Genomic DNA, 22,632 nt, shown 5'->3' with positions numbered 1-22,632 from the left:
TTGATGAAATTTCCATTTTCCTCATCTTGTCCTTAAAAGATATGGTATCGGCTTTTCAACTTCTTTGTATGGAAACATTTGAAACTAAAATGATTTCTATGAATCTGATAGAATCCACCAAAAAAAGAGATGTTGTATAGAAATAGAAAATAATCTTACGTCAGAAGTATTTAAATTTCCCTATCCCACAAGTACATTTTCAAATCATGAGTGAACAAAAATAAGCGGAGGTACATTGTAATTTATTATTATTATTATTATTATTATTATTATTATTATTATCTTAGCTTCACATTTATTCATCCTTATAGGAGAAAGAACCCATTGTAAGATTATGTTGCATCTTTTTAGCATGTTAGGAACTTTGGCAAGCAAACTCTGCTGAATGCTTTGAAAAAAAGTGTTTCAATAAACAAGACAGGCATAGCATAAAAACTCTGAGAAGATTAATCTATCATTTATTTCTGTTGTTTTGAATTTCTTCATCTACTTGAAAGACTGAGTTCAGTATACTTCCATGACAAACATAGAAGTTTCTTATGTCCTCTAATAGTGTTTCCACTTATTGTAGGGGTCTTATTACAGTGCTGTTTTCTTAATTGCCCTTGAATAGAAACTAATTCCTAAGGTAAATATGTCTTTAAATTAAATCTGGCAAGGTGCTATACTATTTTAAAATGATTCTGAAATTTAAAATATCATTTGGAATCTTCTGAAGGAGTTTTGTAGTATTGACTCTTCTATTAGTTTTACTAATTTTAAAATTTTGGTCTTTATTGAATATAATCTATCAACTACCAAAGAGTAATTAAGTCCTGGAGTTTGTACAGATTTTTTTTTTTTTTGTAACCTATATGCTTTTCTTGAAGGAATTTTTACCAGTATTGCCAGTAACTATTTGATTCTGAAGTTACTGTTTATAAGAAGTCTGTTAAAGTTTATTTTTTATTTTAATTAAATTATGAATAGTTAATAATTTATTGGTAATTATAGTAATCACAGGAAATAAGATTAAAATAATTATCTCTAGAAGTTGAGAGAATCATTCCACACTTTTAAACATTTTTCATTTTTGACACTCTGGATAATTGTTTTCTTATCAATTCTTATCAATATAGATATGATTCTTTAAAATTTCACGTATATACTGCACCATCATTTGTAAATTTTTGACAAAGAAGGTAATTGTATAAAAATAAGCATTTAAGACCGCAGAGTACAAAAGAAAAAAAGAACATTATGTACACTGACAAACTTTTTGAGGTATTTTCAATATTCCCTGAGTTTCAAACTACTATACGGATATCCTTTTCCATAACAAAACTTGATCATGAAAACACGTAATAGCTACACTCCATCATTGATCTTTTGCTGCTTCCTGCAGGGCCTGTCATAGCATCGTTGACAGGACCAGATGAAAAATGAAATCAGTATCTTGAGTTTTTTAACAGCAAAATGATTCAGGTAAGATTATTTGGTGTGGAAAATAAACCTTTTTTTTTTTTTTTTTTTTTACTATTCTTAAAACTAATTTTATTTAATAATTGATATCTAAAATTAACATATTTGTTCTCATTTTAAGATCTATGTCATACTGATGTTCAGTGTATTTGTAATTTATGATGAATTTCATTCTGAACTCAGTAATTTTTAAATTTCAGACTGTGGTGGTTTTTACTTTCCTTGTGAAATTGAACCACTTTTTGAAGTTTTGAGGAGTAATTTTTCTGTTTTAAAGGTTTTTGAGAACAGTTTTACATTGGATACTCCATAATTCTTTTGCAGGAGAAATTTTCACATAATGTGCTTATTTATAAATTAAAAGGCTTCAAATCCTGCATTCCCTCTAGGATATAATAAATGCTGACTCTCCGTTGATTCAGTTTTAAAAAATCATTCTTATCATAAAGAAGAAAGTTTTCATTTAAATCGTTAATAATTTAAGATCTAGTAATTTGGGGGAAGGGTAGAAAGAAAGGAATTAGGGTAGTACATTTTGTTAACACTGAATATAGTAAGGAATGTGGTACACATTTTTGTTTTATATTACTAAATATTTTGAGGAATTGTAACTTTTCAATTTTGGTTATATTCATTCTTGAAATAATTTGTTTTTGGAGGAGTTAGTATTGGAAGTAATGGAGTTTATTTGGAGACTGTTCATTCACATATTTAGTCTTAATTACTCTTTGTATAACTTTTTATTTTTCTAAGACTAAATTAAAAAAAAAAGGCCTTTTTTTTTTTTTTTTTTTTTTTTTTTTTTTTTAATTCAGAGAGAGAGAGAGAGAGGCAGAGACACAGACAGAGGGAGAAGCAGGCTCCATGCAGGAAGCCTGACGTGGGACTCGATCCTGGGTCTCCAGGATCACACCCCGGGCTGCAGGCGGCGGTAAACTGCTGCGCCACCGGTACTGCCCTTCTAAGACTGATTTATGTTTTTTGTTTTTTGTTTTTTTTTTTTTAAGTCATGGAAGTACTTTTTTGAGAAACCTAGTGTGAAATCTGTCAGGAAGCTTTCCCCTTGTTAATTATTATGTGTATTTATCAGATGCTTCCTATGAGCTCAGCTGTAGATCATCAAGACTTAGAGGTACTGCAGAGCATCTTTTTCTTTGTCAAAGGAATATGGGCAGGTTTTATTTTTCCCTAAAAAGTTGTGCTTTAATTGTTTCTGTCTTAAGTTTTTTTTCTGTTCTATGGCATCTCTGTGGAAGACTTAATGGGGACACTTAGAAGTAGCAAATAGGCTTATTACCATGTGAAGAGGCTGGCAAGATCATGGAATTGTAGAACTAGATGAAAGGAATGGATCTTAGATCTGATCTCTTCCAGGATTTCTATTTAACCATTGAGAAAACCAAGATACCAGAAGATTAAGTGATGTATGCCAGTACTTGTCCTGTAACTTTTAAATATGTTTTCTAAATTTGTGGTACTTTGTGGAATTTTAGTAGGTACTTTGTTCTCTTCTTGTGCTCTACTCTGTTTTCCCCCTCCCTTCCTGGATATGACTCTCTGAGGAAATGCATTTTTACTTTTTCTCTTCCCTAGTTTTAAAATGAATGTACTCCCGGGATCCCTGGGTGGCGCAGTGGTTTGGCGCCTGCCTTTGGCCCAGGGCGCGATCCTGGAGACCCGGGATCGAGTCCCACATCGGGCTGCCGGTGCATGGAGCCTGCTTCTCCCACTGCCTATGTCTCTGCCTCTCTCTCTCTCTCTGTGACTATCATAAATAAATAAAAATTAAAAAAAAAATTTAAAATGAATGTACTCCCTTCCCCATTTTGAACATTAAGTTGAAAGCACTTTACCTATTTTAGGACAATTTTTGTTGTTGATTCACTGAATCAACTGAAGGGCCATAGACAGGTTCTCTTTATCATTACCACATATGAGAAAAAAAAAAAGATATGACAGATTATATTTGCTTAGAAGATGGCCTGGTCATTTTTTGTTTTTCCATAGTTGTAGTTTGAAAATGTCAGTATTTTCAGGGTGATTTGATTTCTACACTTTTGTTATTTTTCTTCATTTGCGAAGTTTCTTTTTCTTTTTTTTTCTTCCATGTTCCTTAGCTCATTTATTTTTTTTTTAATTTCTTTATTTGGGTTTAAATGGATTATTGACCTTGATTTTTAAAAAATCTATAGACTTTCTAATTCAAATCTGTTTTCAAGGGTATATGTATTTTCCATATTTTTGTGACTTATATAAAAATTTCCTTAAGTATTACATATTTGGCTGGGTATTCATAACAATTGATTTTAAAAGGACAAGATACTAAGGTTAAAAAATAAGCAACAGGCTAGTGGTAAGGCAATCTAAGTAAAAATGAAGGTATATTACACAGTAATTTTTTTTTAAGAATTTTTATTAATTTATTCATGAAAGACACAGAGAGAGAGAGAGAGAGAGAGAGAGAAAGAGAGAGAGAGGGGCAGAGACACAGGCAGAGGGAGAATCAGGCTCCACGCAGGAGCCCGATGTGGGGCTTGATCCCGGGACTCCAGGATCATGCCCTGGGCCAAAGGCAGGTGCTAAACCGTTGAGCCACCCAGGGATCCCCAGTAATTATTAATTTTAAAACATCACTATATTCTCTTTTTAGTCTATCCATTTTGTTAAATTGGTCTGCTTCTCAGTTAATTAGAGTTGTGATGATGTTTGCATTGTGTTGTAAGCTTAAGGATTACTTTCTAACATAATTATAAAAATACTTAATGTGATTTCTGAGGTTTTTTTTTCTTTACAGCTTTAAACTAAAACAAAAAATCTTTTGTGATAGTTCTTTATTTACATTAGTTAATTAAATTAGGCTCCATTGGTGTGAAGGAATTTCTATCATCCTTCATGCCTTTGCTATATGTTCAGTGTAGAGCCAAGTGCTGTAAACGTAGGTGGTAGTTACATTTAAATCCATGCATGTATGAATGAATAAATAACTGATTGAGGCTTATTCTGTGAAGTGATCACGTAATATCAATACAGTGGATGGAGAAAGCATTTTATCTTTAGTACCTTGAATAGAGGGTAGTGTGTGTATATAAAGTCTATATTTCAGATAAGTGAACTAATGGGTTCAGATATTGGAACAAACCAGAAATGGTCATAGAAGTGTTAGGACAACTTCCTTAATACCTGACATGGGCCAGGTATTAAGGAAGAAGAGTGGAATTTGAGAAGGGAGTTTTGCTTTGTATTTATTAGCATGTTGTCCTGTGTGAAGGAAACCCAGAAGCCGGTATTATGGAGAGTACTTAAAAGCCATCTCCAAAACTGAAAATAACTTTTAAAATATTCTGACTTAAGCAATATGAGTTTAATTAATATCTATTAATAAAAGTAATGTAAAATACCTATATTACAACATTTTATAGTTATGTCACTTTATAGTTTATTTACTGCCACATGGCTATTTGTGGCAAGTAAGGAAGTCTGCTGGCTGATGACTTTTCTTGAGATACCCTGAAAATCAAAGATTATTAATCACTAAGTTAGAGTTACATTATTAAAAATATGATTAATAAATGTTTTATTTTTAATGTATTTTAATGTCTTTTTTACCATCGTAGTGCTACATAGTAGAGCAGAATTTTGTTTGCTTAGAGTTTGACTAAACTGAATATTAAGGTGTAACATACTAATGTGTTACTTTATTTGAAATTAAAATTTTAGGAAAGTACCAAATTTGTGCTGCTTTAGTCTTTTAAATACTTTTTAAACAGTTAAAATTTAGAGAAATGCATGAAATACTCACGTTTTTCTTGTATTAGTATATTGAGTTCTGCTACAATAAACCAATGAAAACGTCCAAGATTTGGTAGATAAATCTATTTAGTCTTATACTTAGCCCCCACCCCCTACATTTTTATAAGTGCTATTATTTTTAAGCTAGTGGAGAAGAGTGGGTTCAAATAACTTTGTTGTAGGGTTTCTTTACCTGGCTGCTTCCCCTGCTACTACCATGACCAGATTTTAACATTTTGATGAATGTTTATATGCATCAACTAGTTATGAACTAGGTATGCAGTGGGTTTAGAACTAGGTATGCAATGCTCCGAAGATCTTATTCTCAAGCAAGGAAGCAATAAGAAATGAAATGTAAATACCTGGTCATAATAAATTTTAATAAATGTATAATGACAGAATTTTGTCTAGAAGTAAAACTACATTTGTGACCAGATCTTGAGAGGAGAGGGTGGACTTCAAAGAAGACTTCAAAGAAGATGGGGGGCTTTGGCGGTTGAGTTTTAATTGGCTGGCTGGACAAGAGTGGAAGGTCATTTGAGCCTGAAAGACAAAATATATATCCATGTAGATATGAAAAATTCCTGTTATATTCAGGGGTCCAAAAGTTAGTTTGGTATTACTGGGATAAAGAGTGGATATTGCTGGGAAGGGGTGAGGAAAGCGGGTAGGAAGATACTATAGACATTTGTACAGATAAGAGAAAATGTATTACATGTGAAAATGGTAAAAGCTTGTCTGAAAAATACTCATCTTGGATATATTTATTAGCAAAAATTATTTTAAAGAAAAAATATGGGTTGCATCTATGAAATGACTGGCAGGGTACTGGAATTAAAATTTATGTACCTATTTGTTTAAATATAGAAGGATACTTGTACTTTGGAGAAAGATTACCTTAAGTAGAGCTGAGGTTGAGGAGTATGGCTTTCTGCTTAGGCAATAGAAGTAAGATTAGAGAAGACTAATTTGTTTTGGAAGGAAAAGATGAAGAGAAAGGTGAGGCAACTAGAATACAGAAAAAAAGAGATGTTAAGAAATATGATGGTTGTCTTTTATTAAGCAATTATGTGCCAAGTGTAGAAGAAAAAAGTATAGGTACCTAGTGAAGGACAACTGCCAGTGAAGAATGTTGTGCTGTATTCAGGACAGTGTGGATAAGAAATCTGTTTTTGACATTTGTTCATTTTTATAAATCTTGTCTATGCAGGTACATTTAAAGTTAGTGACTTGAATGGTTTCTTTTACTGGTTTGCTTTTGAATCATGGCTGTTTAGAATCATATATCTGATTAAACTTTTCTCATTTCTTAAATTACATGAATATGTAGGCCTTTTTAGCTTTCTTGGCATGTGAACAGGTATGTTCACTTTTAATTTGATGAAAATTTGTGGTTTACACAATGTATACATTTTTTAATATGAATTTGATGTCGTCTGATTTGAACACTAAAGTTTGGTAGATGAGAGACACATTGGTATGCGTTAGGTCAATGAAAGTGAAAATTAAAACTTGTTACTCATTGTTGGTGGATTCTCTGCTATGTAATTTTTTAATTTGGAATTTCAGTTGATTATTGAGATTCAGAAGGACTCTCCATCAATTGATAAATACTTATTTCATATAGGAATCAGTCTTAATCAATACTGTATCAAAATCAGATTAATTTTTAAAAGACCAAAATATGGTACTGTTTTTCCATTTAGAAAATGAGATTAAAAAATCTATCTAGCATTTTATACTGATTTGTGAAATTATTGGCTAGTTGTGTAGAGAAACATTAAAAAATTGAACAGCTGAAGTGACATTAAGCACCAGATGGGGATTTGAAATAAAAATATTCACTGTGTAATCTTTATTTAAGTGCTATTCATAATTCAATAATACCAGTTGTATAACTCAAAGTTGAATTCAATATAAAAAGGAAGAACAAAGTCTCATTGCCTTCAAATTGATACTCATATCATTGTATGATGTGACTTGTTCTTAAAAAAGATAATAATATAGGTAAGACAACTGCATACATTTTTTTGCAGAGGCAGTACAGTTCTCTTTGAGAAAAATTTTGAAGAAATTCTGAGTTTGTGAATCGTTTCAAAGTAGCATTTATTTGAATTTAACATCTTTACTGAATCCTGCCTTTAAATGATATTCTCCTTTGTATTTACTCCTTATCCTCTAAACTAGAAATTTTCAGCCAGATTTTCTTTACAGTAATATTTTAAATTTCTTCTGAAGAATATACCTATTTTGTTTAAGGAAAGGTATGTTCCTCTGAAAGCTTTATCACATTTTTAGCTACACTGGTGTATTTGACATCTTGTTTAAGAACTAGAATGACTCTGGATATGAAAACACAAACTGTGATAATAAGCTAGATATGCCATATGTGGCAGTTTAGGTTGGCATATATCTCAAATGGCATGTTTAATGTACTGTATTACTAAGATCAGTAATTTTACAGTGGAAGGCTGCTACTTTTATTATATAGTTTCATGCTGGTGGGCTTAGAATACCGAGAGATTTTGTACTTTGTAAATCCCTGTTTTCAGCCCTTGTAAAAATTTTTTCACTGTTGAAATGATCTACATGGGATCTGTGTTAGTAAGTTATTCTCTGAAGTTTGTGAAAGTTAATGAAAATATTGCAAATAGTATGTAGTTTGACAGATGATTATGTGAATAGCAATCCTTACGTTGTATTTTTGTTAAGGAGTAATAATGCTGACATATTTGTATGACAAAAAAATGGTTTAGCAAAATAAATAGTTAAGAATTGAAAACAGTATTTTTATTTTTAGAAAATGTACATATGTTGATAGGAAAAGCTTTGAGGTTCTCTAAGAGTCTTGGCAGTGAAGCCATTTGAAGCAAACTGCAATAAATATTGCCCCTTTATGACAAAATACTCAACTTTAAAATCGTATTCCAGCTTTCCTGAACATAATGTTTTTGTTTGATTTTTTTAAATATTGATTTTAACAAAGATTTTTCTGAAGGCCCTTCAAATAATTCAGTAGACTGCATTAAAAATAAGTGGAAACCGTAATGTGATGGGGAAAATTAAGTAATTTAAAGGGATAAATAATATAAAGACTATGTACATTTTTTGGCCACTTAAAATATGCAGGACAAATGCAATTCTGCTGGAGAAAAATTTTGAAGAAATTTTGAGTTGGGGAAATGTTTCAGTAACAGTTTTCTATGTGCAGTATCTTTTAAAGAGCCTGAGTCTGAATTTAAACTATTTCTGTTATTGTTAATGAGAAAAGTGATGGTCTTGTTTTTAAAAGTCTGAAACCATATAACGAAAAGTTATTTAATAAAGTAAATAATACATAAAAGTAATCTATTAATCATGGCTTAGTTAGATCTTACATTTTATCTCATTTCAACTCTTTAAAAATCGGGGTAGTTAAGAATTTTGTTTTTGGCAAGAATTTTTACCTCTGCTTTACAGTTCAGGAAAAATCAGACAGTGAAAGTTAGAATGATTTGAGATATAGCAAGTTAATGATGAACCTGTTTACTGTTATTCTGTAAATCTTTCCATCATATTACTTACAAACTTGAGTTCAGAAATACAGTATTCAAAATTTAGGTAAGATCCACCCAACTGCCACGTTAGTCCGTCATTGGGAAATAACAGATATTTTTGATGGCTTCATAATTTTTCCCTATTCATAAAATAGAGAAATCTTACAAATTTGAATTTTGCCATCAAAATAAAAACTGTAATAATCAAGCAAAATGGAGGCATAAAAACAAGTTTTCTCTCCTGACCAGACCTCTGTAAACATTGAATTTGATATCTTTTATATAATTTTCCATCTTTGTATTGATACAAAATTTCTAAGATAGTTTGAAATTTCACCTTACCTATGAGATTATTTATGTGAAGTTATTTAATTTTTCTTAGTTTAGCATTATACAATTCGGCTTTCACTTTTTAAATCACATAACCGATAGAGATTTGTTAAATTATACCTGAGGTTAGAAAGGTCTAGTCAAATAACTATGACAATACTTACTATGATCAAAATTTTTGTGAGGAAAATATGTTTTGGACATTACATAGTGAAGTTTATTAAGAAATTATCAAATCAGTTCAGTGCATTTTAGTGCCTTTTGGGTATGTAGGATGGAATGTAACACCTTAAGGGAACATGTGGTAGCAGAGCAGAGTTTGAATCTGGTCTCTGACAATTGCTATAGGATTTTTGTCAAATCATTTAATCTTCTGGGACCTATAAATTTTCTCTAGCACATTCTCATCTGTGTAATGGAGCTATTAGTACCTCTCATATAGTTATAAGTTGTTGGTTCAGGTACCACAAAAGGCAGGATATAAAAGTATGTCACATGATACTTGACCCAATAAGCATTTTATGACTCTATCTTTTTAAAATCTCTTCCTTCCTATATTTGTTACATTTAATAACACGAAATATACAACAGACATTTTAATGTAAAATCAATTACAGAAATATGACCCTAAAAAGGAAAACAACTACTGTGAGGATTTTTCTTTCAAATATTTTTTTTCATAATAACTGATTGTTATTAAAATGCAGACAATATAAAGTTAAAGCTAATTTCTCATCCCACCCCCTTTAAGATAATTAATATAAATAACGTAGTATTTTTCATTTAGACTTTATAAATACATTTTTATATTTTTATACGTATGTTTATAAAAATTCACTTTTCAATTCACTTTTTATATGTATTCAATTTTCATATACTTCATATTTTAGTAGATGATTACAAATGATATTCACTGTTACATTTAGGAATGAGTTTTTAGCACATCACCTCTGTTGGTTAATGGAATGTAGAACTTCTGAATACTCAAAGATGTCCTTCCATTCGCAGCTATGCAGGTATTTTATATGAATATTTCTGTGTGCAGACTTAAAAATCTGTTCTATGATACCCTTGAAGATAGAGTTTTATTGCCCATATCATTGACCTGAAAAAATAGGGATATGAATTTATAATACCAAAGGATATTACAATCTCATATGAAGCATATGGGCTTCTTTGTATGTATAAGGCTCTTGAAAATTAACATAATTTATTAATCTCTGCTTCATCTTTGTACAGTCAAATATAAAACATTAAAAATATTGACTGGAGCTTTATGAGGAAGAAATCAAGTGGCATATAGAATGTTAAATACTTCTTTCATCATGTTTTTCTAGATACCAAGACTTCTGAAAATCTTTTCCATTAGTCAAAAAGGAAGTCATACTATATAAATGAGGATGCTAGATGTTTAATAATATAGGTGATAATTCACAAGACTTAGTGTTCCTTTTTTTTAACCTTAAAAAATTGTTTTAATTGTTTATATAAAACACTTTTAGTTCATGTTCCTGTAACTTCCATGAAAGATCCAATAAAATTTAGTGGTATAGTTTTACTAAGAATATGTTTCGGGGTCATGGTTTATTACTTTCCATTCCTTAAAAAAAAATTCATATTCTCCATGACTCATCACAAAAATTCTTGATTGCCATTATGGTGAAAAATTTTTTTATGATATGTCCATTTTGTTATAATCAGTGTATAAACAAATGCCTTACATATTAAATATTATTTATGTATTAAATATTGAAGATCTATTTAATTCCATAGTAAGAATAAGTGTAGATATGATCTTGTTTTGTATGAATGTGCCTTTAAGGACAATAAATGTAATTCAAATCATACTAATTCTTATTATTTTGTCGAAAATATAAAATCTTAGTGAATGTCTGCCATAGTATAAATTCAATTACTTATTTAGAATTTTATACCTTTGAATTTGTAAGAATACTAAATATTTAAAAAAAAATAAAGTGAGAAACTTTGCTAGAGGTCATTTAATTACAGAATAATTAATCTTTAGAGTGATGGATTTATTCTTAGATACTTAGAACATGTAGAGATATTCAGTGTTTGAAGTCTGATTAGATTGAGAGTAATATTGAATGTTGGCAGTTTATAGAAGAGGAAGCTGAATTAGTCTAGGGAAGAGATGACTGAGGCTTATCTCTGATTATATTAGGGTATGGTCTTGGTAATAGAGAAATTTGAGATAATCTGTGAAAACTGAAAATAGCTCCAACTTCCTTGTCACTTAGAACATTTGCACTCTTCTTTGGAACTAAGGTAGCAGGCTACACAATATATGATGGATTTAAGTATTAATTCCTAAACTTCCTGTGTCATCTTGATTCATGATCTGTTGTCCTGTGTCACTGAGAAAATAAAAGTAATTTTTAAAAAACGTCATAAGCTCCTACCACCAGATCTATCTACCTAACTACATCAGTACCTATGTAGTCTACATTTTCTCTCATTCTGATAAACTGTCCCTGCCCCTAACAAAGGCTAATCCTCCACTTTTATTCTGGATTTCATTCCCTCTTAGGTACTCAGACATGTTTTAGCAATTCTTTTTTTTTTTTCTTAACGTTTTCAATATACCAGTCAATAGCAGTTGACAGTGATCATTCTCTCCTCTTTGAAGCATTTCATTTTGCTTCCAGCAGACCTCTGCCTCACTAACGCAGCCTCAAGTTTCCCTTGCTGATTTCTTCTTATTTTCCTGAGCTCAGTCCTTGGATTGCTCTCTACTTTTTTCTATACATATTTATCCCTTGGTGATCCTATTCAGTGTCATGGCTTTAAATAACCATCTGCTCTTCCATGATTACCAAATGTTTATATCCATTCTGGACCTTTCACCTGATCTGCAGACGAATGTTGCAGTTACCTACTTGATATCACTTGTATGTCTAATAAATATGTTAGAATTAAATATTCTGGTCTTTCAGATAACCAAATCTACTTCTCCATCTTAACTGCAGCTTCATCCTTACAGTTTCTAAGGCCAAAAATCTTCCTTCCTTTCTTTCTGTCAGACTTTACATTTAATCCATCACGATTCTAATTTTGTTCAAGATTATTTACCTTTTATAAAAGTCAAAAGCACATATTAAAAACAAAAATAAATGTTGCAAAAATGCATTCTGTTCTGATTAGCCAGGAAGAAAGTCAACTAAAGATGTGGTTGGAATGGATTCATTGTTAAAACTCTGGAGAATGCCAGAGAGTAGCTTCTCCTAGTTACTGGATTGACCAGACTGAGCCCTCAAATTGTTTATAATTTCAAAAGATAAAACAATTGGAAATCTAGATTCATGTTTAATTTTATGTTATAGGGAAGTCTATAGGAAAGAATCTTTATTCTAAGGAATATCAGTATCAGTATATCCATTATAGTAGCATAAATATTTTATACCTGCAGGAATTGATTTTCAAAGAATAAATATGAAGCAGTAGAATTAAGAAAGCTCTAAATAATTCCAGTTCATTGGATTGTAGCAAAATGAAATGTATCAATCCTTGAGGACACAACTTAAAATGCAAACTGTTAGGTGGTATATATATATATACACACATTGGGAATGTATATTGAACTATTTGGAATGTTGTGCTAAGTCAAAACTTCATCTTTTTTTTTGAGGGTTTACCTTAAAGAAATTACATACCTAAAAAATATATTACTCATGTTGTAATTATTTTCCTATAAAATATTTTGAGATACATTTGTTGCTTGTCGACTGGGAATTTCATCTTACTACCCATGAAAAATTATTCTAGTTAATGGACTTCATTTCACTTTATAATTTAAATCAGTTAGGTTAAAAAAAAATAAAAAAAATAAATCAGTTAGGTTTTACTCTACTATTTTATGTCTTTCATTCTGAACTAAGTTATTAAAGGAAACCACATTATTTCATACACAAGGAGAAAAAATAATTGAATTTTTATAGCACCATTTTATTTTTAACAAATTATATAATATCAATTTTGACTTCTTTTCTAATTATACATTTCATTGGTATGTCTTGCTGGCAAAAGATATTTGATCTCTGGAAATAATCTGCCAGAATAGGACAAAATCAATCTGTTGTATACCTGTCAATATGTAGATGATTCAGTAGAAGTTTGTTTAGTCACTGTCGTAAAAAAGGAAAAACTGGTGGACGTGGCCTCCTGTTTTACAAGGGGTAAGAACGTGTGTATGTGTGAAGTTATTCAGTTCTCTTAAAGTTTTGTTGTCTCTTAGTTCTTCAACTCACTAGATTAACTTTTTCAGCCATCTAGTGATCACCCTCTTAATTTTCTGGAGCATTCCATGTTGATAAGCACTCTTGATACTACCTCGAGATTTAATTTTGTGATTCAAGATTATAGCTTAAGATTTGTAACTTAAAACATTTTATTTTGGCATGCTTATTAATTACGTGTTTCTTTCTTAAATCATCCGTTAGTATTAGTGTTCATTTATGTGAGATATGAGTTTGCACATCATTCTTATATACTACTTTGGAAATATCAATTTTCACACAGCTGATAGAGACAGATTTTATACAGATTTTTCTGATCCAAAAGCCCATTTTCTTTTTTAACATATCCTATTATGATGTCAAAAAATCCTTTCAATGAAAGCAATTTTCCCATAGTTGACTTGTTTTTAATTTTTTTTTTTATTGAAGTTTTGTTTTTAAAGCGTTATTACATGGTTGGTTTCAACATACTCATATCATGCTTTTACTTTTCATCCTTGCAAAATAGTTTTAAGATTTGTCTACGTAAGCAAATAAAACAGATTATGGTTATGATCATATTTAGTTAGAGTTATATATAAGTAGGAAATAATGTTTGAATTTTAACATAATTCATGATTTGTAATTTATTTATTTATCCATGTAGCAAATATTTATTAAGTATGGATTATGTAGTGGTCATTTTGGTATATACAGAGGCATTTAAGACCAAATTTCTTATCAAGAGAAAGGCTACAGAATGAAGCTGGAGTGTCAGGCAAGGGCTAGAGGGCCTTTTAGTCTATGTCAAATTAATTTGGACTCTTATTTATTTTAAATCAGATTGCACATAATATGTTAATACAGTGCATAATATGGTTTTTTTAGTGCATAATATGTTAAAACAACTTTCTAAATCACTAGTTATTACATATTCAAACCTATATTGATGATCAAAACTCCTAAATGGTAGGGGGTATTTGCAATTTTTAGAGAATTATTTAGTTAAAATTTACCTAGAAGATATGTGACTATACAGTTAGGATTTTTAAATATAAAAAGCCACTATGTTTGGAGTAACTGGTTAACTTTAAAAGTTTGAAGTTATTAAGTAATTATTTTCTGATAACTTCTTCAGTTTTAAGCAACCGCTAATTTGTGTGGCTCTGTTTAAAACTGGAACCCAAAGTTGTTTGTACAAAATATAGTTTTATATTAAGACTCTGGTAAAGAGGATATGTGTGCAAACTAACAGAATGAAATGATTTGAAATTAAAACTGAGTGACATTTCCAAGGTAGTAATGAATGTACTACACTCTACACTAAACATATCATTGCTGTTTTGCTTTTTTCAATTTTGTGATATCCATTTCTGTTCTTGAAAATCTTTAAAAATGTGCAGTCCTTTTTTTCTTGAACTGTCAGTATTTAAAATGTTAAGTGTAAGATCTGATGTTGTTCAGCCTCATACTTTTATTGTCATCCACTTTGTGTACTTCTGCTCCGGAGTTGTTGAGCATCCCTAGATAAAAGACTAAAATTGGACCAGTTTGATTTTTTTGTTTTTTTTTTGCTTTTAGTCTAACATGTATTTATCCAGTTGAGCTAGCTCTTGTTTTTATCCTTTCAGCTATCTCTGTTTAGCTTTCTATCCTGTGCCTACTTTTCAAACTTTTCATCTTTGTCACCCTAGAAATTCATTGCAGTACCTTCAGACCCTCTAACTGAATTTGCTTCAGTTTCCTTAGATCATCTTTAAGGACCTCCATCAACTTCTTTTGTACTTCATATTACTCTATAACTTTACCTTTACTCTTTGCCTACATTTATCTCTTGAGAGGGAATTCTCTCATCTTTTGAGGCTACATTTTATCCTGTTTTTTACCTTTTTTAGACTCTTGTTATATTATCTCATTCTTTTTGGATCTTTTTATTTTTTCATTAGATCATTTCTTTTGCTTAGAAATATGTTCAGTTTTTATTGATCTTAAATTACAAAAGACTAAATCCTTTCTTTGATTCTGATAATTCTCTTACGTTTACTGCTTCCCTCCCCTCTGCAGATTTCTTGAAAGCATAATTGGTATGTTGAATTTCAATTTTCTCAGCAATCTGCTACTCCTGAAGTTATTCAGTTCTCTTAAAGTTTTGTTGTTTCTTAGTTCTTCAACTCACTGGATTAACTTTTTCAGCCATCTAGTGATCACCCTCTTAATTTTCTGGAGCATTCCATGTTGATAAGCACTCTCTTGATACTATTAGATTCCTTTGACTTTCTTGACAAAGATCCCATTTCTCTTTTTATCTTTCTAACTGTACCTTCTTAAGCATTTTAGATGAGTTTTAAATCATCCCATCGATGTAGTAGTTACATTAGATTTTGTCCCTGCCCCTAAAGATTCCTCTGACTTTAATTATTACTTTTGTTTAGGTCGTCCTTAAGTCCATATATTTAGATCAAAACTGTTTTGAACGTTTACTTGTGTAATTCTCATCATAGATTTCATGTATTTCAAAACAAATCTGACTATTTAAACCTTATTTAAAATCTTTTTGCCAAAAAAAAAAAATCTTTTTGCAAATAACCTTATCCTAAAAGTACAAATTCTTTAAATGATTCACGTGATTGGGGCTTTTACTTTTCCTTCCAGAGATAGTTGGTTTTATTTCTATACCTACCCCTAATTGAATGAAACACACAACACACACACACATACACACAGACAAGCACATCAGTATTCCTGTGTACCATTAAGGTTCCAACTTACATATTTCATCATCTAGGAATTCTTCCCTGACCATGTAAATCTAGTTAAGGACCCATCTTTTTGTTCATGAAGCATGCTGTACTTCTCGTGTTCATAGAAATTGTAAATCTTGTCTAGCACAGTAGACTGCTAGCTCAATGACAATGAAGACCAAAGCATCTTTATTTATAGTGTATCCCTCATATTTTAATATGGGTTCTTAAGTGAAAAGGTAATCTCTTCTTTTGAGTACCCTCAGTATGTAGAGATCATTCCCTTATTTTGCAACACCCCAGGGGCAGGATACTCACAAAAGAGAGACTGACCTCAGTTGTTTTGTTCTCTTCAGAATGTAAGGATGCTTATTTCCTTCTTGTTCCCTTCTTTGAGTCCTAGTTTCCAAATCTCAGGCAGTAGGAAAAGTATCCTTAATCATATATTATATATTATCAAAATATTTTAATCTATATTATTTAGTCTCTAAAACCAGAATGATAGATCCACCAGTCATTGCTTTCTACTTCACCAGTCTGGGAGAAGAAGCATTTCACAGAATTTAGGAGGATTCAACAAAGGAGAACATAAATGATATATTGAACTTAGTAAAGCCTGGTTTGGAATTCCTTCCAAAGGTGAAGTGTCTATGTAGTATAAATTATGAAAGATTCTGTTTATTCATGTTACAGTATCCTAACATTGCTTCCTGAACAATTGAAAGAGGTGATTCAGGAGATAGAGTAATTTATTTATTTATTTTATTTTATTTTTTTTTTGAGATAGAGTAATTTAGTTTTATGTGTTGTTTTATGAACAAAAGGCGTCTGGAACTTTTATCTATTGGTTTTAAACATATGGACATATGTGTATGTGTGTCTGTGTATATGCATATATATGTGTCTGTACACATATATGTATTATATAGGTAAAAGCCTCCCCTTTTTTTTTCCCTAATCTGTTTCTATGACAACTGTAATTTTGTCATTGATGGGATTTTTAGTGCTATCAGCACAGTGATAGAGGATGGATTACTTTAGTTCAGTTTTTAGAAACTAATAATTTGTATCTTTTACAGTTAGTGAAAAATTTTAGTGAGGTAGAGAAGTATTTCCTCCTGTTATCTTTTCTGGCATTTACTTCTGTAGATCCTTTAAGGTGAAGAATCAAGAGTGGAAGGTTTAAAGTCATTAAGTAATGAAAACACTGGACTCTTGTTTAAGTATGTACTGAATCAGAACTTCAAAATTATTTTTTTGCTTGTTTCATTAGATGCTGAAAGGGAAGTTCCACACAAAGAAATAGTATACTATTGAAGAAGTAAAGATTTGAAACAATCTAGGACTAATTTAACTAGAAAATTGCTTTAGGCTATCCTCTCAACTGTTACAGTAATTGCAATTGGGTTTGGTAATTATTTGTTATTAAGAATGGGCAAGTTTTACATCTTCATTTTTGTCACTTTGAACTTTCTGATAGTTTGTATATCTAGATCTGAGGCTTATCCAGTTACTTTCCACGACAAACAGAATTTTCTAAATAAAGAAAGAAAGATGGCAGGGCGCATGGAATTTTTAGAAATTACGTTGGAAACTCAACGTACGTGAACACTCAAATATATTTTATCCACTTCTCAGTGCTTATTAATATTTTCATCATCTGGTTTGTTGTCAAGAAATATGATTAATAAACTGCATGCAAGTGTAAACTATAATTCAGCCTTTTAAATTATTCAGATTTCTTGCTCATTTAATCAAAATGTGTTTTGGGGAGGAAAATGGAAAAGAAGTGAATTAAAATATAGTATGGTATTCTATATGCAAGATACTTTCCTTGGTTCTTTAATTTTGGTTATTTTTCATTTCTGGAAGTGTTGTTTGATTCTTTTTCAGATCTCTTTGCTCATGTGTTTCCAAGACTAAATAAATTCTCTGTGATAATTCTGCTATCTCTTGTTTCTGCTGGTTCTCACTCATGTAGCCATGCTTCCTTGTACACTTCATAAATTTTTATTACTTTTTCTTAACAGTTTATTTTTTTTTAAGTTTATTTTCTAACAGTTTTTGAAACCTCAGATAAAGGTAGTTCCCTTCAGAGTGGCTTTGCATTTACTTTTGTAAGATGCCTGCGGTCACTCCTAGTTGGAACAACTTGAAACTGAGTTCTTGGCTTGAGGTCACTTAAATTACTGAAGTATAAATTCAGGCTGAAACCTGCTTGAAGGTGGACTTGCATTTATGAATTACTAGAAATTTTTATTTCCTTCTTTCCAAGAGTGTATGTTGGGGGAATAGTCATAGTGAAAGATGTTTCTGTTTAATTCTTACAATGATGACATGGCAAATTGGTATCAGGGTTACTGGGGACTCTTTAGTAGGCTGCCCACCTTGAACATACTCTGTGCTTTTTATCCTAATCCTTATATTCAGGAAGATAAAAAGATAGAAGCTCAAATTACATTGGTTCATAAAATGTATTCAAGGTAAATATTCTCTCAAATGCTCTGCTATTCCTCAGGGTTCCTGCATTCATTTAGGTCTTGACTTCAATATTTATTACTTTCTTGCCAGCTAGCAAATGCCATTGAGTAATGTGTTAATATTTTTGCCCAACATATTTAGATGTTTCAGGCAGAAAGACTGGTCTGATTATCTAACGTATTGTATTGCCAAACATAAAAGTATACTAGATTTTTTTTTCAAAATTATGTTAACCTGTTTCCCCCAGGTACTCTGGTAGTCTATACATGTATTATAACCATTTCAGAAATGAGGTTACCTGACCCGTCATGCACCTGGTAATTGAAGAAGATTGCTCTGTACGCAAAATGATCTATCTGACTTCAGAGTCCTTGCTCTACATTGTACAGCACTGCCTACGTGTAGGGTTAGATTTTTTCATCTATAAATATTTGTTCTAAATAGTGTTTATGTTGTTGATCATTGGTGGTGTATGTAAGGAAATGGAATCCTGAATTATTATCTCAAGGAGTTTTGAAAAAGAACATGTAATAACAGTTACAGTACTGTAGAGTTAGAAATACATGTCAAAAACTGGTAATTATTGCATTGTGATTCCCTTATGAAAAAAAAAGAATCTTTTCTATTTTCCCTAAATCTCTCCTGTTACCTCAATATTGTCTACTTAGCTTTTCCCAACATCCCAGCAGATCCTTTCCTTATTGCCACCTTTTCCTTGACTTTAGCAGTCCTATCAGTATTTATGTTAAGATGTGTCACATAGTAAATATCAAGAAACTTCTTTGGGTGTTGTAACTACAAGTGGAAATAAACGTAATATAGTATTTGTTAAGCTTTTCTCATCTGACAGTAGTGAAGAAAGCTTTTATTGATTACCAAGTAGGAAAATTAAAAAAAAAAAAAAAAAGCATTACTAGTTCATATTGAACAAGAGAAACATCGCCTAAAATGTTATCAGATGTTTTGCATTTTGATATAGCTACTTCAGATTTAATAGATTTGAGAAAATGGAAAGTTAATGAAGCAGAAGAGTAGAGATGAAACATGTATAAAAACCATGTACGAAATGGAAGTTATCTTATTAACAGTTGTCCAGATTAGGTTACTCTAACCACTACCAAACTATTCAAATCAGGCAAGACCTGTGAGTGTCACAGGATAATGTGTATAAGAACTATAAATAAATTTTTCTGAAGGTATTCTTAAAAATTATATTTAAAGTTGATTATACTGTGTGTTATTTTAAGTTGGATTTTAAAATTTAAATAAAAGTATATAGACTTTAATATATTGGTTTTTAAATCATAACTTAGCATCTTCTTGTGAAGTTTATTAAAAGTGAGCTGAATTGAAGGCAAGGCAAGTGTTTTTTTATAGGAAATTAAATGGATCTTTTTCTCATTTTCTAGTTATTTATTATGAGCTCATCCTATGTAAGAGATATTTCTAGGTAGTGTTGAAGATAATATACTAGGTTCTACTTTTAGGAGAGGGGGGAAAAAGCAGAATGTTTGTCTAAGAACTGGTCTCCTAGGGAAGATTTTTGAAAGTAGCTTTTAGCCCTTTAAAAAAGTTTGTAAATGGATTACTTCTTTTTGCTTTTCTCATCTTTTATTATGATGACTTCTATTTTCTTATAATTTTTATTGATAGTAAAAATTACTAGCATCAATAAGAAATACTGAATAAGAAAGAAGAAATATGGTGGGTCCTTTTTCTCAGTATCTGTTTTTTACTTTCAGAATTACAGTTTTTGCTTCCACAGTCTTGATCATAGTATGGGATTAACTTTCTTATTAGTTAAGAAGTGAATTAATTGATGATAAGGGAAAGAGTATAGTAAAATAATAACAATAGTAATGACACAGCTGACATTTATTGAGCATTTACTATTTACAAGGCCATATTCAACACACTGCATACATGTGATTTGTTCTTCCCAATAACTTTATAAAGTAGAGGTGTATTCTTATAAATTGAAAACTGAAGTACAAAAGTCAAATCACTTTCTCTGGGTAGTCGAACCATTGGAGTTAGACTAGGTAGCATATATGTATGGGACTCTGCATGTAGTTGATTTTTAGGGATAGTTCTTGTTCTGATGGCAATGAGTTAGACCTGGAATTTGAAGCTGATCATATAGAATAATTCTGTTAATAGTCTTCAAAATAGGTATATTTTCTTAGAAATTACAGATCTGTAATATAGCTTAAGCTCTTCTAAATTCTTTAATCGTGGCATTTTAAAGAATTTGCTAACCTGTTTTATGTACTTCCTATAACGTTTTTGGTTTTTTATTCTACTCTGAAACAATGCTTTGTCATTCATGTAATTCATATAGTTTTTTTTTTCAAATTATAATGTTATCTCTATATTTCTCTGCCACGCAACATTTTCTTTTTTACCATTTTTTCTGTTGTATCATGGTTTCTTTCTGCTCACTCAGATGCCCTGTAACAATCATAGATGGCTTTCTGAGTTATATTTTTTTCTATATGGATGCCCATTTTGTGTTGTCTTAAGAACTTTACCTTCAGTTTGTATTCTTATGCTCCTTTTTTCTTCTGTCAAATTTTCGGCACCAGAGATTAAATAGGAGTTAGGAAAAAAAAAAAAAAAGCAGTAAGAGAGACAATGTGGTGGTCCCGGTTTTAAGTTAATTATTTTCATCTGTCAGAGATTTGTTTTTATTAAGTGTTAGTTCATTTTCACACAATATCATTTGGTCCTTAAAATAGGAGAGTGCTCAATGCTAGGTTACAAAAATGAATGAGCATGGTGTGCGTTTTTTCTTTCCTGTCTTATCCAGGCTCTTATCATGTCTTGGCCTCATATCACACTGAATATTTGGTCTTTTATATGTGGAAATGAAGAAGTAATAAGATAGATACAGAATAGGTAGACAAGAAAGAAAAAAGGTGGGAGAAAGAAAGAAGGCAGAGAGGGTGGACTGTGGGAGCAGGTGTGCAAGCAAGCGCTGTGGTGCTAGGACTACAGCAGATCTAGCAGCACAAAAGAAAGCCACTGGAGGAAAGAAAATAAAATATCTTTGTAATCTTGGAAAGGGAAAGAGTGCTTTAACAGACCTCAAGGGCAGCACTGTAAAATAGTAAAACTCCCAGTCGGTAAAAATAGAGAACAAAGTCAAACTGTTGTGTTCTTTTCAAAACAGAAGGACCAATGACAGAAGAGATTTCTCTCAGTATGGACTTCTTAACAAAGTTGCAGAACTCCTATTGATTTCAGTAGCTGTTAAGTTTTATCTTTCACTATTTACACTAACTACTTTGCTGCACAGTGTAATTACTGAGGCTCACAGTGATGAGACTCATGCATCAGGAAATGTTTCCTTTTTTTTTTAAGACTTATTTATTCATTTATTCATTCATTCATTCATTTATTTATTTATTTATGAATGATAGACCTAGAGAGAGGCTGAGACACAGGAGGAGGGAGAAGCAGGCTCCATGCGAGGAACCTGACATGGGACTCGATCCCAGGACTCCAGGATCGTGCCCCAGGCCAAAGGCAGGCGCTAAACCACTGAGCCACCCAGGGATCCCCAGGAAATGTTTCATTTAAGAAATTAGGGATATGTGTGATAATGTTTTAGAAAATTTCCCATAAGTGAATTTAATATTCAGGTATAGTACTTAAAGGTTTAACTTTTTAAAAAATACTGTGATGAAGAAAACACAGTCCCTTCCTGAAATCAACCTTGCATGTGTCATGTGTAATGCAGAGACCCTCAAGTGAATTTTATTGTGAGGATTTTTATTTAGTTATTTATTTTTAAAGATTTTATTTATTTATTTGACAGAGCACAAAGAGAGAGCAGTAGGCCAGAGAGAGCAGCCGGCAGAGGGAAAGAGAGGGTGGGTGAGGCTCTGCATGTGGGGCTCTGCTCCATCCCAGTACCCTGGGATGATGACCTGAGCCAAAGGCAGGCACTTAACCGACTGAGCCACCCAGGTGCTCCTCATTGTGTGGATTTTTAAATAACTATGTCAAAAAGGACGTAAGGCATTTTACTTAAATACAAATTGTGCATTAATGTAA

At 31.4% G+C, this 22,632-nt stretch overlaps 1 protein-coding gene across 5 annotated transcripts in view; it reads left to right on the top strand.

Moving 5' to 3' along the window:
- Nucleotides 1-22,632, top strand: part of NOVA1 (NOVA alternative splicing regulator 1) — a 148,692-nt gene that overhangs the window by 8,470 nt on the left and 117,590 nt on the right. Inside the window, exon 2 of one of the 5 annotated variants that reach the window (XM_072838089.1) lies at nt 1,385-1,464. The exons of the other annotated variants lie outside the window; for them this stretch is intronic. The gene's annotated coding sequence lies outside the window, so the exon portion shown is untranslated. The remainder of the gene's footprint in view (nt 1-1,384; nt 1,465-22,632) is intronic. 5 annotated transcript variants of the gene reach the window in all.

The sequence above is a fragment of the Canis lupus genome, chromosome 9 (assembly GCF_048164855.1).
Source record: "Canis lupus baileyi chromosome 9, mCanLup2.hap1, whole genome shotgun sequence".
NCBI classification, from domain to species: Eukaryota; Metazoa; Chordata; class Mammalia; order Carnivora; family Canidae; genus Canis; species Canis lupus.
Note: the sequence above shows the minus strand (reverse complement) of the source record. Positions and strands in the feature narration are given on the sequence as shown.